Source organism: Bubalus bubalis, chromosome 5, assembly GCF_019923935.1.
Source record: "Bubalus bubalis isolate 160015118507 breed Murrah chromosome 5, NDDB_SH_1, whole genome shotgun sequence".
In the NCBI taxonomy this organism is placed as follows: Eukaryota; Metazoa; Chordata; class Mammalia; order Artiodactyla; family Bovidae; genus Bubalus; species Bubalus bubalis.
The window spans coordinates 105,235,412-105,254,464 of NC_059161.1; the positions used below are offsets into that span (position 1 = coordinate 105,235,412).

At 41.6% G+C, this 19,053-nt stretch overlaps 1 long non-coding RNA gene across 1 annotated transcript; it reads right to left on the minus strand.

The window, feature by feature from the left end:
- Nucleotides 1–7,217: 7,217 nt before the first annotated feature.
- LOC123333782 lies at nt 7,218–17,760 on the minus strand. The gene is made up of 2 exons (XR_006551337.2): nt 17,627–17,760; nt 7,218–7,673 (listed from the first exon to the last, which is right to left on the minus strand). It is a non-coding gene; the product is annotated as an uncharacterized LOC123333782 (long non-coding RNA).
- Between the last annotated feature and the right edge of the window lie 1,293 nt (nt 17,761–19,053).

Below are 19,053 nucleotides of genomic sequence, written 5' to 3' on the forward strand. Positions count from 1 at the left end.
TCTTGGGCTTCTTTCACCAGATGCCAGCAGCATTCTCCTGGCACCTCCTACTCCCCACATGTGTGACAACTAAGAACATCTCCAGACATTGCCAAATGTCCCCTGGAGGGAAAAATCAGCTCCTGGTCACAGGTTATCATACCTGAGTTATTTAATACATAGTGCTTATCCATGGCCAACCCATGCAGTGACTTGTATACACTATGACAAGCTTTGGAGAACCAACTGAGAGGGACTTGCAGAGGAATCTTTCTCTTAAAGGGAAAAAAAATAGGGACTTCCCTGATGGTGAAGTGGATAAGAATCTGGGAAAATTTCACCTGTCGAGGAGCAACTGAGCCCCTCTGCCACAACCACTGAGCCCAAGAGTTACAACTACTAAAGCCTGCATGCCCGAGAGTCTGTGCTCAGCAACAAGAGAAGCCACCGCAATGAGAAGGCCACCCACCTCAATTAGAAGCCCGCAAGAGTAGCCCTCGCTCGTGGTAACTAGAGAAAAAACCTGTGCAAAGCAACGAGACCCAGTGCACCCTTAAATAAATAAATAAGTAAAAGGGAAAAAATAACTTGTTGCCAGGGATGTGGGCATGATCTGATGGTTCTCTGCTTTTCAGTTCTAGTTGTAAAAAGAAAAAGAAGCATAAAATTAGAATAGGCAGTAGTATTAGCATTAACTATTTTAGCAGTGGTTGTGGGAGTAGAGATACTAATATCACCACCAATGACAACATAAATACCAATGACAACTAACATTTACATGTTATATATTTTAAGTCCTTTAAAAATCCACTAATTTCTCTGTAACAATATTCCTTTGAGAAAGTTAGATGTGATATCAATTTCTTCACTTGATAAAATCAGGGGGCAAAGGTGAAGTGACTACCCAAGGTCATGGTGAATTGAAAGAACAGCTGGAGCCACAACCTTGGTCTCGTGGAGGCAGGATCCACATCAGAGAAAACTGTGTGCCTGGGAGGAAATAAGCAATCAATTAGTCCCTGAAGGGCTGGCTCTGCAGACCCAAATTAATCTATGTGAATAATGAACAATAAGTTTTCTTTGGAAACTACAGCCACTGAAGATTTTCCTTTTCGGTATGACGTCAGGGGCGGGGGCGGGGGTGGCACATCCCAAGTGGCACTAGTGGTAAAGAACCCGTCTGCCAACGCAGGAGACATAAGAGATGCGGGTTCGATCCCTGAGTTGGGAAGACCGTCTGGAGGAGGGCATGTCAACTAGATGACATTCTGGGAAAAGCAAAACTATGGAGACAATAATAAGATCACTGGTTACCTGGGCTGGGTAGGGGAAAAAGATAACTAGGCAGAGCACAGGGGACTTTTAGGGCAGTGAAAATACTCTGTATAACATTGCAATTATGAATATGTGTTATTATAGATTAGTCCAAACCCACAGAATGCACAATATCAGGGAGTGAACACTAAGTAAAACTATGGACTTGGATGATTATCATGTATCAATGTAGAGTCATCGTTGGCCAAAGTGTACCATTTTGGTAAGTGTTTTTGATAATGGGAGAGGTTATTCATATATATGTACTTTTTCCTCAGTTTTGTTGTAAAACTAAAACTGCTCTGGGAAAAAAAGGCTTAAAAAAAAAAAAGAACTTTTGGAGGCTCACCCTTCTTAATAGGAGATGAGGGAGTACAGATCACAAAGAAGGGGATCCTAGGCTGGTTGGCAGCCACAACGCAGCTGACTTGTCCAGAACATCCTTTCCCCTCTCTGCTGTATTAAGCTCTTGTTCCTGGATGTTCCTAAATAACAAGGGAATTTTCTCATTGTTGTTCTGGACACAGTCAAGGGAAGGGACAGTGAAAGTAAACTTCACTGAGCACCTACCACAGGCATTTCTTTTATAGCAAGACGGTTTCATTATAAAATTTGGAATTAACCATGAAGTCAATTAGAAACTAGGATTTTCCCTGCTATTGTTTTAAAAGTATCTCCATCTGGAACTTGTAGAAACAGAAGTATTTTGAGCCAACAGGGCAGCTTCATTTGAATGGCTTGGGGCTTTATTCAGCACAACAATGGAAGATGAAGGACTAAAGGTGGTAAGAATGGGTAAGAAGCACTGAAGATAGTGTCTATGGGTCTACAAGAAGAAGGCTCTTTATTCTTGGGCAGAGGACGGAAGTAATCAAAGCTGGCTTTGCTAAGTAATGTTCATAGCAACGTTTAAAATTTCCATTATTGAAATGTCTGCAGGAAAAATAACTTTTGACAGTGAAAATCTGAAACTCTTGAATCCTTAGTCCCTTTTGGTCCATTCTGTTTTTATAATGCAGTTTCTTAAAAAGATAACACTGATCCCACTGACACACCCACAATACATAACAAACCAGGCAGTGCAAAGCAGGTACTTCCTGAATAGATGGACTTAGTCAAAATAGGCTGCAAATGGCTTGAGTTTTGGCAATGAAATTACTTTGTTTCTCTGTGGAATGGCAAATAGACCTGAGATTATCTTCCCAAACACCCATGAACAGAACCTATCTATGTATTTTCTGAAACAATGATCTTCTTGGACCAGAATGTGAACCAAGGCGGACTGTCCACTTGGGGAAGATGGCCTGTTCCTCCTCTGAGCCTCATCCTATCACCTGAGCCAAGAGCTAAGTCCCCTACAGCAAGTGCCAGGAGAGGGCCTTGAAAGTAGGTGGCGTTTGGCCGGGAACAGTTAAACATCTTGAGTGAACAGGCCCTGCTTCGACTACCAACCCGTTCCATCCAGAAAGCAGCCCTGGGAGCCCCAGAGGGGGCTTTCTCTGCTGACTTCTCACACACCCTTCTTTCAAATGAATTTAAAGCTTTTCTGGTCCAAATCCCCACAGAAGGAAAAAAAAAAAAAAAAGAGTAACCACTCTGTAGTTTTTCTACTATTATGCAAATAGATTAATCAGGCAATGTTCCTGTGAGAATTAATTTATGTTTGAATCCAATGAGGCCTGGATGCTTGCTAACTGAACCCCCCCACCAAACCATGGCCAAAGCCTCAGCTAGGTAGCACCTCATATTATTCCTTTGACGAGATGTGAACTGACATGAACACTATGGCTCCCTTTCAATCCGATTACCCCGTTACCTCACATCAATGCTACCCCAGCCATCAGATTCTGGCGTCTTTCCTTTCACCAGCCCCAGGAACAACGGACAACTCCTCCTGGATAAACAAGCATCCACGCTACCACCTCGTACCCCTGCTCTTAACCCATCATCCTCGTTCAATGGGCTCTATTCGACAAGGTATTCTATTTTGTTTGTAGGAATCAAGGACTGAAAAACAGTTCAAAATCAGGCCTGGCTGGGGCTGTTCATTCAAAGCTGCCCTTTCACACAATCAGTCTCTGAGAGCCCCTGTGAGCAACACCCCTGAAGTAGCCACCCTTTAAAGGACGTCCGTCCCTTGGGACGCTACCCGCCCCCCCCACCTCTGCTTCATCTCCCTCCCTGGCTTCTTCTCAACTCTTTTTAAAACACACAAGAAGCAAATAGCAGCACAGGTTCCCCTAGGCTTGCGTGACCTGAAGTTCAGTCAAAATGAACCTAACACTTTATACCATACCTTTGTACTAAACTCGTGTTGACAACCACTAAATTCTTCCCATTGCTCTGCATGGAAACTTGCAAAAAAAAACCCAAAAAAACATTCATTTCTCTCCCTGCCCCCCAACCCCAAACTCTGCCCATTTAAAAATCTTGGCTAAACAATCCACCAGGTGGGGGGAAAGCTTTTCTATGTGCGCAGCTAAGTTTCTGGAGCCCATACCTTGGAAATTAGATTAACAGGCGAAATGTGAATAGCAAGGACCACAACGCCTCCCCTCCCTTCATGCTTTCTACCATTTAGAGCACTTAACCCAGAGCAAAATATCTTGAATGGTGACAGTAAAAAAAAAAAAAAAAAATATGGATTTGTGAATTGTTCTATGCTGAAAATGGAAATGAGAGAGGATGAAAAACAAAGCCAGCTTTATTTTTTAGAAAGCAACACCAAATGATTGTCGCGCTTGGTTTTTTGAGAGAGGGGCAGAAGTTATACATGATCATAAATTTGCACTGCTGGTATGTTCATCAGCTTTGCAGCTAATTAGCTTCAATACTCTCTAATTCCTTTCAAACTTTCTAAGCTAGAGGACAGACTCTACAGTAATTCTTATCTTCCTGAATTGAGGAAGTTAGGGCTAACTTCTGAAACCACGATCCCTCTACAGGCTCTGATTTTAAGAAATCCTTTAAGACATATTCTAACTAAACACATGTATCAAGAAGCTCCTTACTTTGAGAAATAAGCAGTAAGAATTGAAGCAAATGAACATTCCCTCAGAGCACTTACCTACAAGGAAAATTATTGGTTTTGCCAAATACCATTTATACTTTTTTCCAAAGCAACTTTCTGTTTATACCAAAGGAGAACATCTCTGTTTTCACATAAAATAGGCTTCCATTTCTTTTTTTCCAGTTTTTTTTTTTTTAATATTTATGTATTTATTTGGATGCTCCAGGTCTTAGTTGTAGTATGTGGGATCTAGTTCTTTGCAGGGATCGAACCCTGGCCCCCTGCATTGGGAGCACAGAGTCCTAGCAGGGAAGTCCTTAAAATACATTTCCATTTAAAAGTTAAAGAGGCATTGAGGGAATGTGTTAGATTTTGGTCATTGATTTTCACTAGAAGAGACATTGTCTTTCTCTTTCATCTGAACATTGGTGTCTTTCCCAAATGTCTAAAATGTGCTGCTTAGGGTCTGCCAAATAGATCTAGCAGCTATTTCAGAAATGTTGCCTCATACCATATTTTGACTCAAAAATAAGTGCAACTGCTTTCTTCCCTTCCCTTGGTCTAACTGTTCACCACTCATTCAACAAACAGTCCTTCCATATCTACTGACTAGGAGATGTAGCACTTGGTTTTTTGAGAGAGGGGCAGAAGTAGGTTCTCAGTGGCATTCAGAGTGACCAGTGTGATTAAAATCCTCACCTGAAATCCTTCCTATAACTACCATTTGGGGCCACAGGAACCTTCTCCTGAAAGCTCAGCTCTATTCAGTCCTGCCTCTTAACAGGAAATATCTAGGAAACTTCATGCATGAGCTTCAGGAACTCAGTCTCCCCATTGCTGTTGCCTTCTGCATGTGATGAAGATTTCCAGGCTACCTTAAGAGACCCCTTGCCCCCGAAGTTCCCATATGGTTCCTCAGCCCCTTCCCAGATCACCTGACTGCCCAGAACATAGGATATGCCTTCCTCTAACCTGGTGATCTTCAGCCAGGGGGGCAATTTAACAGTGTCTGGAGACATTTTTCTCTGTCTGGGAAGGAAGAATACACTACAGGTATCTAATGGGTGGAAAGTGAAAGTATGAGTCACTCAGTCGTGTCGGACTCTTTGCGACCCCATGGACTGTAGCCCACCAGGCTCTTCTGTCCATGGGATTCTCCAGGCAAGAATACTGGGTTAGGTTGCCATTCCTTTCTCCAGGGCATCTTCCCAACCCAGGGATTGAAATTGCATCTCCTGCATTGCAGGCAGATTCTTTACCATCTGAGCCACTCAGTTCAGTTTAGTTACTCAGTCTTGTCTCTTTGTGACCCCATAAACTGCAGCACGCCAGGCTTCCCTGTCTATCAACTCCAGGAGCTTACTCAAACTCATGTCCATTGAGTCGGTGATGCCGTCCAACCATCTCATCCTCTGTCATCCCCTTCTTCTCCTGCCTTTAATCATTCCCAGCATCTGAGCCACTAGAGGCTAGCAATTCTGCTAACCATCTTACAATGTACCACACAGCCCCCACAACAAAAACTGAAGTTCAGAAATCTGGCTCTAAACAGCCATAGACAGCACAGACAGACATACTTTGGATCAGACCACCCTGGTCCAAATCTGCCTCTGCCAGTAAATTAAATGCATGATATCCTACAAGCTACTTTATACTTCTGAGCCTCAATGTCTTTGTCTGTAAAATGGACTTGTTATGAGGAGATAAGGAAATAATGTGTATATAAAGCATTAGCACAGTAATCACTAAATGGAAGGCATAATTTTTGTTGCAACTGTCTTATCATTCCTAGAAATGCACCCCAATATCCAATCCCCTGATTCCTGTTATTTAATGACAAGCTTTTTTCCTGTGAGCTTTCTCCTGGTAGCTCTCATAGTTCTCAAACCACAGATGCTATATGGAACATGGGTCTACAACTTCTGCCACCAGGTCCTGGAAGGCAATGTTAATTAAGAGCAGAAAACTTTCCCAGACTACTCAGAGATGATCTCATCTTATTATTATTATTGTTATTTTTTGGTTGCACCCTGAAGCATGTGGGATCTTAGTTTTCTGACCAGGGACCAAACCTGTGCCCCTGCAGTGGACGTGCAGAGTCTTAACCACTGGACCACCAGGGAAGTCCCCAGACATGATCTTAAAATCCTTCTCTACATAGTAGTTTAAATGCAACTATCAATCAGTTGTACTGTATGCACATGTACTGTATTTGCCACCTTTCATTAATATGTTACCTCACCAAACAGAGGTTATCTCTTGCTAGAAATAGTAAGCTCCTTATCATTGGAAGTGCTTAAGTAAAGTTACCATGAAAGGGATTTTATTTTTAACATGTATGGCATTTTACACATGTTTGAATTACCATCTTAGAAGCCTGGGATCTGCACACCAGATCTGCAGCCTCTATGCCCAAAAAGCAAGATACAAGGAAGGTATTTTGATGGATACAGTAGTCACAATAGGATAAATTCTCTGATAAACCCAAAATCTTATAATAAAAGCTTATTTCTTACTTTTGGCACTGTCCAATATAAGATGGGTGGCACTCCTCCAAGCCATGACTCAGGGGTCTAGGTTCATTCCATACTGTATCCCTGCCACTCCAACATATGGCCGTCATGTCCCAATGGAAGGAAAAGTGAAAACGATTGTACATGAGAAACTTCATATGCCAAGACTGGAAGTGATCGCCATCACTTCTACCAGCATCCCACTGCTAGACCAGAGTCCATGGCTCCATCCAACTGTGAGGAAAGCTAGGAAATGTGGTCTGAGTGCTCACAACGAGAAGAAGAATGGATATTGGTGCCCACTGGCAGTATCGGTGGTGGTCAGCAAAAAATTCTAAAAACAGGAGAAAGACGTAACTGGCAGCTAGGAGTACTCATCATGGGTCTAGCTTTTGGTAAGGCACATTTTAAACACTTTGCTTTATTTGACACAAAGTAATAGACACTGTTGCCTATATAAAGCCACATCCCTTTTCCTTTGCCAATTAGTATTTTCTTTGTTCAGAAATCTAACACGCATGTATTTCCAGGAATCTAGGAAGATGACCCTTGATCCACTTGATTAAAAAAAAAAATGGTAATTCCATGTTTCTTGCTATTGACTGGCTTAGATTTGAGCACCTGGCACTATTCTGGCCAATGAGACCACAGTAGACATCCTCCAAGGTGGGCTTCTGGAAAAGATTTTTTTTTCCTGCTGATAAAAGGAGAGAGAAGACAATAAGTGGACTCTCCTTCCGCAGGGTGTTGTCATCTTCACATGATGTCTGGAACTGGGGCAGCCATTCGACACTGTGAGGCAGCCAGCAAAAGAGATCAGTCAACACGCTGAAGATGGCAGAGCAGAGAAAAAGAACCTGGATTTTGATGACATAAATGAGAAAATAAATTAACAGACTCTGGACCTGTTATACCTCTGGAATTCTTCTTTTATGAAATAATAATTTTTCCTTGTAGTTGAATCTATTTTTGGATGAGTCTTTTTGCTAACGCAGCCAAAATCATCCCAACAGAGGTGATATGTGCTAAGTACTTTATATTTACACTCTCCAAAATGGAGCCAGTGGAGAACTAAAGTTCATTTATATCTATCTCCTTTTGTCAGAGCAGAGAGGAACTAAGAGCTCCCCTCACTCTGGGTCCCTTACCCTCACAAAGTTCACTTTTTTGAAATCTAATATCTACTTCTATGAATAAAGTAAGTGTTGGAACTACTGCTTCTGTTTCTTGAGATGACTGTGACGATGAGTTGATACATAAGCACTTCAAGCAATACCTGAGATTCTGTAGATGCTAAATAGGTGCTCATATCATCATTATTATTATCAAACATAAATACAAAGGATCATAAGAGACTACTGCATGCCTATGTAGTAGTAGTCTACTACTACTACTATATGCCAATAAAATGGACAAGCTAAAGAAATTGACAAATTCCTAGAAAGGTACAACCTTCAAAGACTGAATCAGAAAGAAATAGAAAATATGAACAGACCAATCACAAGCATGGAAATGGAAACCGTGATTAAAAATCTTTCAAGAAATCAAAGTCCAGGACCACATGGCTTCTCGGACGATTACTATCAAACACTTAGGGAACAGTTATCACATACCCTTCTAAAACTGTTTCAGAAAATTGCAGAGGAAGAAACACTCCCAAGCTCGTTTTATGAGGCCATGATTACCCTGATAGCAAAACCAGATAAAGATATCACACAAAAAAGAAAATTTCAGGCCAATATCTCTGATGAACATAGATACAAAAATCCTCAACAAAAATGCTAGCAAACCAAATCCAACAACACATTAAAAGAATCATACACCACGATCAAGTGGGAATTATCCCAGAGGTGCAAGGATTCTTCATTACACATAAATCAATCAATGTGTTACACCATATTAACAAATTGATGAATAAAAAGCATATGATAATCTCAATAGATACAGAAAAAGCTTTTGACAAAATTCAATATCCGTTTATGATAAAAACTCTCCAGAAAGTGGGCATAGAGGGAACGCACCTCAACATAATAAAGGCCATACATGACAAACCCACAGCAAAAACATCATTTGCAAGCGTGAAAAATTGAAAGCATTTCCTCCAAGATCAGGAACAAGACAAGGATATCCACTCTTTCCATTATTATTCAACATATAATGGTTCTGGAAGTCCTAGTCATGGCAATCAGAGAAGAAAAAGAAAGAAAAGGAATTCAAATTGGAAAAGAAGTAAAACTGTCACTGCTTGCAGATGACATGATACTATACATAGAAAATCCTAAAGATGCTACTAGAAACCTACTAGAGCTTATCAGTGAATTTGGTAAAGTTGCAGGATACAAAATTAATACACAGAAATCTCTTGCATGCCTATACACTAACAATAAAAGATCAGAAAGAAAAATTAAGGGAATAATCTCATTTATCACCTCATCAAAAAGAATAAAATTCATAGTAATAAACCTACCTAAGGAACCAAAGACCTGTACTCAGAAAACTAAAAGATACTGATGAAAGAAATAAAAGGTGGCACAAACAGATGGATACACCATGTCCTTGGATTGGAATAATCAGTATTATGAAAATGACTATATTACCCCAAGCAATCTACAGATTCAGTGCAATCCCCAATTGCCAATGGCATTTTGCATAGAATTAGAACAAAAAATTTACAATTCGTATGAAAACTCAAAGGACCATGAATAGCCAATGCAATCTTAGAAAGAAAAATGGAGCTGGAGGAATTAGGCTCCCTGACTTCAGACTACATTACAAACTAAAGTAATCAAAACACTATGGTACTGGCACAAAAAAGGAAATACAGGTCAGTGGAACAGGATAGATAGAAAGTCCAGAGAGAAACTCACGCATCTATGGTCACCTGATCTATGCCGAAGGAGGCAAGAATATACAATGGAGAAAAGACAGTCTCTTCAATAACTGTTGCTGAGAAAACTGAATAGCTACATGTAAATGAATGAAATAAGAATGCTCTCTAACATAATACACAAAAATAAACTTGAAATGGATTAAACACCTAAGTGTAAGACTAGATACTATAAAACTCTTAGAGGAAAACAGGCAGAACATTCTTTGACATAAACTGTAGCAAGACCTTCTTCAACCAATCTCCTAGACTAATGAAAAAAAAAAAGCAAATGGGACCTAACTAAACTTAAAAGCTTTTGCACAACAAAGGAAACTATAAAGAAAACAAAAAGGTAAACCTCCAAATGGGAGAAAATATTTGCAAATGAAGCAAAATATATAAATAGCTCATGTCACTCAATATTTTTTTAAAAATAGCACAATCAAAAAGTGGGAGGAAAATCTAATAGACATTTCTGCAAAGAAGACATACAGATGGCCAAGAGAGGCAAATGAAAAGATCTTCAACATCACTAATTATTTGAGAAATGCAAGTCAAAACTACAATGAGGTATCACCTCATCCTGGTCAGAATGGCCACCATCAAAAAATCTATAAACAAAAAATGCTGGAGAGAGTGTTGGAGAAAAGGGAACCCTCCTACACTGTTGATGTGATGTAAATTGGTGCAGCCACTATGGAGAATAGTATGGAGGTTCCTTAAACTAAAACTAGGACTACCATATGATCCAGCAGCCACACTTTTGGGGCATATATCTGGAGAAAATCATAATTTGAAAATATACATGCATCCCAAGGTTTACTGCAGCACTTACTTACAATAGCCAGGACATGGAAGCAATCTAAATGTCCATCAGCAGAGAAACTGATAAAGAAGATGTCATAATATATGCCCTGGAATATTAGCCATAAAAAGGAATGAAATAATGCCATTTTCAGTAACACATGATGGACCTAGAGATTATCATACTGAGTGAAGTAAGTCAGACAGAGGAAAACAAATATATGATTTCATTTATATGTGAACTCTAAAACAAAAAGGGTACAGATGAACTTATATACAAAATAGAAATAGAGCTACAGATGTAGAAAACAAACATCTGGTCACCAGGAGTAAGAGGCGGGGAGGGATAAATTGGAAGATTGGGACTAACACATACACACTACTGTATATAAAATAGATGACTAATAAGGACCTACTGTATAGCACAGAGAACTTTACTCAATACTCTATAGTGGCCTATATGGGAAAAGAACCTAAAACTGAGTGGACATATACACGTGTATGGGCTTCCCCGGTGGCTCAGCAGTTAAGAATCCGCCTGCAATGCAGGAGATGCGGTTTCGATCCCTGAGTTGGGAAGATCCCTTGGAAGAGGGCACAGCAACCCACTCCAGTATTCTTGCCTGGAGAAGCCCAAGGACAGAGAAGCCTGGCGAGCTTCAGACCATAGGGTTGCAAAGAGTCGGACACTGCTGAATGACTGAGCGTGCATGCCTGCATGCATATGTAATCTGATTCACTTTGCTGTACATCTGAAACTAACACAACACTGTAAATCAATTATACTCTAATAAAATTGTTTAAATTTGTGTTCAAATTTTAATTTAATTTTTATTTTTATTCTTTATGTATTTAGCTAATTTGAATTTAAATAGTCCCACGTGGCTGGTGGCTACTGAATTGGACAGGGCACTCTAGTTCTACACTCTGACTTTCTTTTCTGATAAGTTGGACATCTCTGCATCTTCTCTGAGCTTCCTGCTTTCTTTTAACTCCCTTTCCACCATAATTAACCAATCTGATACCCATACCTGTGTTGACTTTCTGTCTTATGTCAACAGATTTTGTACGTAAGACATAAAGATTAGCTGACAGGCACCAGTTTTCAAAGCAATTTTTTGCTTTTTGAACAACAGAATTTCTCTTAGTGATGAGTTCATTAACATATATATTTATATTAATACATACATATTTGTGTATATATTAATATATATATACATATTTATATAACATAAATATTTATACTTCCCTAAGGTCTGGGTGGGGATGTGCCAGAGCATTCATTACTTACACTGCAAAAATTAAACATTTACTTAATTTAATGCTGTGATATCAAGAGTTAGTGTATTTGTGTTCATCTGAGCTTGGTTCCTGTGCTGTGGAAGTTGACTCTCTGTAAACATAGTCAATTAAGCATATTAGCTAGTAATATCTAATAATGACTAACAATGCCAGTAGAAGTCATCAGCTAATCATTCAAATAAGCAAAGAGAACTGCCCTAGGAGTTATAGATGAAAATCAGACAGTCTTTGAGAAAACCTGGGAGCTTTCCCATTTGGTTACCATCTAGAGAACCCAACAACACAAAATGAAGAGCTAGACGAAAAGAGGTTAGATGGAGAAGGCACTGGAACCCCACTCCAGTACTCTTGCCTGGAAAATCCCATGTACAGAGGAGCCTGGTAGGCTGCAGTCCATGGGGTAGCGAAGAGTCGGACACGACTGAGCAACTTCACTTTCACTTTTCACTTTCATGCATTGGAGAAGGAAATGGCAACCCACTCCAGTGTTCTTGCCTGGAGAATCCCAGGGACAGTGGAGCCTGGTGAGCTGCCGTCTATGGGGTCGCACAGAGTCGGACACGACTGAAGCGACTTAGCAGCAGCAGCAGCAGAAGAGGTTAGAAGAGAGATCAGTGAACTAATCACACTGAATTTTAAGCAGGAAAAGGTCCTTTGAAATGAGGCAGGAGAGTGCTCACGGAACTTGATTTTATCACTCTGCACATATTCTCTGAATGCCTGCCACGTGCCAGGCATTAGGACACAGAGTCAAAGAACATGGTGCCTACCCTCAAGGAGTTCATGGTCTACAGGAGAAACAAACCCACAAATTATTCCAACAGATATAGTTGCCAGCAAATAAAAATTCAGAATATCCAGTTAAATTTGAATTTCTGATAAACAATTTTTAGTATAAGTGTATCCCACACAATATTTGGGACATACTTGCACTAAAATAATATTTGCTTGAGATTCAAATATAACTGTACCTCCAATATTTTTTTCTGGCAACTCTAAATAGAGGGTAATAAATGCAGTAATAAAGGTGTTAGGTACTACAAGAAAATATCCAAGGGGCATGGACCTCAGAGTACATCAGAGGAGGATCACAAAGGAGGTGAAGCTCAAGCCAAATCTTTCCCAATGAATGGAAGTCAGCCAGGTGATAAGAGTCTAGAAGGATCCTCAAGCCCAAAGGCACTGTGGTTTGTGAGAGTGGGACATACTTAGGCAAGTGCTCAGTAGGGACAAAATAAGTAATGAGTAAAATTTCAGTAACTGTCTGGGGAAGAGCCGAAGGCAGAACCCAGAGTAATGCTACCATCTAAGGGCCTAGAGGAGAAAATGAGAATTCGTGAACAGAGCAAGAAGGAACAGTCTGAGGAGGAAAAAAGAAGATCATGAAGCCAGAAGGGAGAGGTCCTCAGTGACAAATACTGAGGCCACACTGAATAAGAAAAGATCATTGACTGCCAGCAGGGAGGGCGTCAGTGACACCGACAAATCCATCTCAGTGGAATGGAGTGGCGGCAGGTGAAGAAAGGTCATAGGGGTGGCAAGAACGGAAGAAAGCAAGATTAGGCATTACTCTCAGAAAGTCTGGTTGTAAAAGAAGTACCATGCTTCAACCTGGACAAACAGGGAGCTCAAACCGGGCCCTGAACTTTAGAGAGGGCCCCAGTCTGGCTTCCTTCCAGCTCCACCCATGTCCACATGACCAAGGGGACAAGCTCACCCATAGCCTATATGCTCCCTTCTAGGGTCTGGAATTCATTGTCCAAATGGAGCCAAGTCTCTTTTCAAAGCCGACACAAGTCTTTTCCTAGGCCTATCTTCCCATGGGTGGACGATGTCACTAGGGTGCCTCTCCCTGAACCTGAGACATGGACCACATGTCTTTGGAGAGAGGTGCAGGGGGTGTGGATATGTGGACCAGGGGTCCAGACTCTGGGGTGCAGGACCTTCCTGATATAGGATGGAGTCAGAGTGGGAAATGAAGTAGGGTGGGCCACAGGCTTCCATCTATAGTTTTGTCTCAGGCCTCACAAAAGTTATAGGAAGTCTGTAAGGAGATATAATTAAAAATGGATATAAGGCCAAGGGAGGGTCCTTTTGAAAAAGCACAATTTGAAAGAACCTGAGGTGAAGGGGAGATTGAAACTATAGACAGAAAGGACAATGAAGAGCAAGGTTCAGTCAGGAGTTCGGCAGCAAGCATTTCCAATGAAGGAGCCACTTACAGAAGTGCAGACAGGGTTAAGGGAATAAGCAAGAGGTACTACTGCACCCAAAGCCTAGCAACAGTGTGAAGCCATTATATCCCATTATATCCCTATGTCTGAAAGGTCAGGAGGTCGACAAGACAATATTGCCAGGGCTTGGTGGACTTGGGATCTGCAGTTACAGTTACTCACAGAAACGCAACAGAAAGCAAGAAGGGAGTGGGAGGAAGAAATATCCCAACCTTTCTCTGCTATCCTTGAGTTGGTGCCATTGGCTCCCACTAACTGAAACCATTCTGTTTCTGTCCTTTATTGTGTCCATCTTTGCATGAAATGTTCCCTTGGATCTCTAATTTTCTTGAAGAAATCTCTAATCTTTCCCATTCTATCGTTTTCCTCTATCTCTTTGCATTGTTCACTTATGAAGGCTTTCTTATCTCTTCTTGCTATACTTTGCAACTCTGCATTCAAACAGGTGTATCTTTCCTTTTCTCCTTTGCCTTTTGCTTCTCTTCTTTTTTCAGCTATTTGTAAGGCCTCCTCAGACAGCCATTTTGCCTTTTTGCAGTTCTTTTTCTTGGGGATGGTTTTGATCACCACCTCCTGTACAATGTCACGAACCTCCGACCATAGTTCTTCAAGCACTCTATCAGAGCTAATCCCTTGAAACCTAACAGATGCAGAAGATATTAAGAAGAGGTGGCAAGAATACACAGACAAACTATACAAAAAAGATCTTAATGACCCAGATAACCACAATGGTGTGATCACTCACCTAGAGCCAGACATCTTGAGTCTTAGGAAGCATGACCATGAACAAAGCTACTGGAGGTGATGGAATTCCAGCTGAGCTATTTCAAATCCTAAAAGATGATGCTGTGAAAGTGCTGCACTCAGTATGCCAGCAAATATGGAAAACTCAGTAGTGGCCACAGGACTGGAAAAGATCAGTTTTCATTCCAATCCCAAAGAAGGGCAATGCCAAAGAATGTTCAAACCACTGCACAATGCATTCATTTCACATGCTAGCAAAGTAATGCTCAAAATTCTCCAAGCTAGGCTTCAATAGTATGTGAACTGAGAATTTCAAGATATTCAAGCTGGATTTAGAAACGGCAGAGGAACCAGAGATCAAATTGTCAACCATTGGATCATAGAAAAAGCAAGGGAATTCCAGAAAAACATCTACTTCTGCTTTATTGACTACACTAAAACCTTTGATTGTGTGAATCACAACAAACTGTGGAAAATTCTGAAAGAGATGGGAATACCAGACCACCTTACCTGCCTCCTGAGAAACCTGTATGCAGGTCAATAAGCAGCATTTAGAACTGGACATGGAACAATGGACTGGTTCAAAATTGAGAAAGGAGTATGTCAAGGCAGTATATTGTCACTTTGCTTATTTAACTTGAATGCAGTGTACATCATGTGAAATGCCAGGCTGTATGAAGCACAAGCTGGAATCAAGATTGCCGGGAGCAATATCAATAACCTCAGATACACAGATGATACCACACTTATGGCAGAAAGTGAAGAGGAATAAAAAGCCTCTTGATGAAGGTTAAAGAGGAGAGTGGAAAAGCTGACTTAAAACTCAACATTCAAAACATGAAGATCATGGCATCTGGTCCTATCACATCATGGCAAATAGATGGGGAAACAACGGAAACAGTGACAGACTTTATTTTCTTGGACTCCAAAATCACTGCAGATGGTGACTGCAGTTATGAAATAAAAAAGACGCTTGCTCCTTGAAAGAAAAGCAATGACAAATCTAGACAGTGTATTATGAAGCAGAGACATTACTTTGCCAACAAAGGTCCATCTAGTCAAACCTATGGTTTTTCCAGTAGTCATGTATGGAAGTGAGAGTTGGCCCATAAAGAAGACCAAGTGCGGAAGAATTGATGCTTTTGAGCTGTGGTGTTGGAGAAGACTCTTGAGAGTCCCTTGGACAGCAAGATCAAACAAATCAATCCTAAAGGAAATCAGTCCTGAATATTCATTGGAAGGACTGATGCTGAAGCTAAAGCTCCAATACTCCAATACTTAGGCCACCTGATATGAAGAGTCGACTCATTAGAAAAGACCCTGATACTGGGAAAGATTGAAGGCAGGAGGAGAAGAGGACAACAGAGGATGAGATGGTTGGATGGTATCACTGACTCAACAGACATGAGTTTGACCAAGCTCTGGGAGTTGGTGATGGACAGGGAAGCCTGGTGTGCTGCGGTCCATGGGGTTGCAAAGAGTTGGACATGACTGAGCGACTGAACAATAACAACTGAAACCAACCAGCAAGATACCTAGATTCATTTTGCTAGTCTCTTAGGGCAAAAGTAGAGGGAGAAGGAGTAGGAGGTAGATTTGGAAGGGCAAACAGGGATTAAATAATCAATATTTATTTATTAAATAACTAATATTTATTTATTAAATAACTAACCCTAAGGAGGCAGGAGATGTGAATAGAATGGAGAGTAAACTGGGGGGAAGGAAATGGAAAGCATTTCTGTCTGATGACCATCTTCTCTCTGCAGTTGGAGGGGAAAGTTGGTCGTGGAGGAGGGTGAGCAAGCTAAAGAATGTTCTGATTTTCCTCCTGCAGGTGGCAGCTGCCAGTTAGGCCCTTATGCAATATAGGTAATACCTAAAGTAAGACTATTTTCCTCCATCCCTTCCCCATGTAAGAGGAATGTCACATTCTCTCATGCCTCCCTCCAACTTCCCTACACTGATTGAGCAGAACTGCAGAGCAAGCAAAAGTCTTGGGGGTACTTTTCCTTTTCCCTTTCCTGCAATAACCTGGAAACCACCTCAGCCTCAGGCAAGTAAACCTCCAGCAATGTAAGAGTCCCACAAACTACTGAATACTTCCCTCTTAAGTATTGACTCATGGTTCCAACAGCTTCTCTTTCTGACAGTTCCCTCCTCTGACCAAAGCAAGACTCCCTATTTGTCAGAAGAAAAATAATTTTTAAAATTAACTTTCACATTATAAAGAACTGGAAGTCTTACCTCTAATCCTCCCATGGACATATAGATTAAAAAAAAAAAAAAAAAAAAGACCTCTTTCTCCCAAGGGGCAATCTCTAAATTTCAAAGAAGAGTTGAAGAGTTCAAAATGTTTAGCCAAGGATGTTCCCTCTCCTCCCCCTGCCCCCACCTTCTCTAACCAGCTGGCCCTAGATCTACAATGATTCTGCTTCCTTCTATACTTGAGAACACAGCTTCTGATTTTTTAACATGAAGAGAGAAAAAAGAAAGGAGAAAGTGAAACAAGATTCTGGTTTAGGAAAGAGAGTCCCAATCCATTGGCAAAAATCTTTGTCCCTTGTTCTTAAACGTTGGACTAAGGTTTAATATTAAGACAACAAGCTCCCCAGAGGGAGAGAGAGCTTGAAAGATTGGTGCAAACCAGGCAGCATCTATTTCTCACAGCTACTCCACATAAACAAGACCCGTCTTTTCAGAGTCCTCTGTTCTCCAAGTGCGTGTGGTGGAGGGCAATCCCGTTCACTTTTCTGGGATCTGCCACCCAACCAACTAAACCTCCAACTCCCTCGGGGCCACCTCCACCCATCCCACCCCACCCCACCCCCAACACAAACCCAGCTTCCCCAAGAGGCACCTGCTCCCCAGCCGTGAGTCCTTGGGCCTGGAAGGAAGAACAGAATCCATTTCATATTCTCTCTCTTCTCTGTCCCACCAGTGACAAAAGTGGCCCTTTCAGGTCCAGAGAAAGATCCTGTATGATTTTCCACCCGGTGTGCCTGTCAGCCAACTTCAGCCTCTTTATCCAGAAAGATTCTGGGACAGGAAGTCAATAGTTCAGCTTGAGATAAGGAGAAAGAGGTGGGGGGCGGGGGGGACGCTAGGGTGGGGGCTGTGAGGAAATGGTTCATGGAGAGGGGGGCGCAAGGAGTAATTAGGCTGAAATATGCACCCCCCAGGACCCAGGAGCCAAGCCAGGGAGGGTCACCTCCTGGTTTACCCCTGGCGTTGGGGCACACCTCTTTGCGGAATCAGGGTAGATGAGAAGTGCCCACTGGGAGCCACTGGGGTGAGATCATGGGTGGGGTGCAAGGGCCCATTAGCCTAAGGGCTCTTAGAGGATCTCCAGATCAGAGACCTGAGGAGCAGAAGCCTCTAGCTCCCTCCACGCTTCTTCCATCCCCTCAGGCCTTGCCCCTGGTGCCCGGAAATGCAGTCTATGCAGTCTCCCGGGTCCTCCCTGCAGAGCTGAGGCCTGCAGTGGGGTGACAAAGAGCAGAGAGTTTTTAAACCTTAGAAGATCAGACATGAAAGGGACCTTAGAAAGCTTTCTAAGGCAATCGCTGGTTTCCCACACAGGGACACCTAGGCCCAGGAGACAAGGACTTTCCCCCAAGACACACAGTAAAGTGAAACGGATCCAAATATAAGTTAAAAGGATATTTAACCCCGCTGTCTTCCGAGAGCCAGTTAATCAAGGAAAGGCAAAAGCAATTTACTTTTAATGGGGGTGGGGGGAGGGGACATCAGCTTTGAAAAGAAGCATTATAAAATTAATTTCCGAGACAAGGAGGTTGGAGTAATGGAGAGAAAAAGCACTCAAGGTTCAGCTCACCAAAATTTCATTTTCATTATCTTGAATGGGCACAGATCGCCTCTGTCAACATTTCATGGTGCTAATATCGCTTGGCTGCAGGGCCCAAGTAGAGAGTTAAACTCCCGCCAAGCCGGGCCTGAGCACAGCTCTGTTCTAAAGAGATCCCCTTTCTTTGGGTTTGGAAAAAAAAAATAGAAAACACACACACACACACAAAAACCCACAAAAAAACACAACACACAGTTAACCACCTGTCAGGGCTGAGGATACAATGAGGCTCTTGTAAAAAGAGCTTTTCATGCATGCGTAATATATTTGTTCAGCTATTCACTTAATGAAGCTGATAAATGTGATGCAAGACAATAGTCAAGTTAATCTATTTAGTAAAATGTTTTTGAGACTTTCAGGCTACGTTAAGGAGGGGAGCATTCAGCGACATTTTCATTTAAATGCGCTCATCTCCCCTC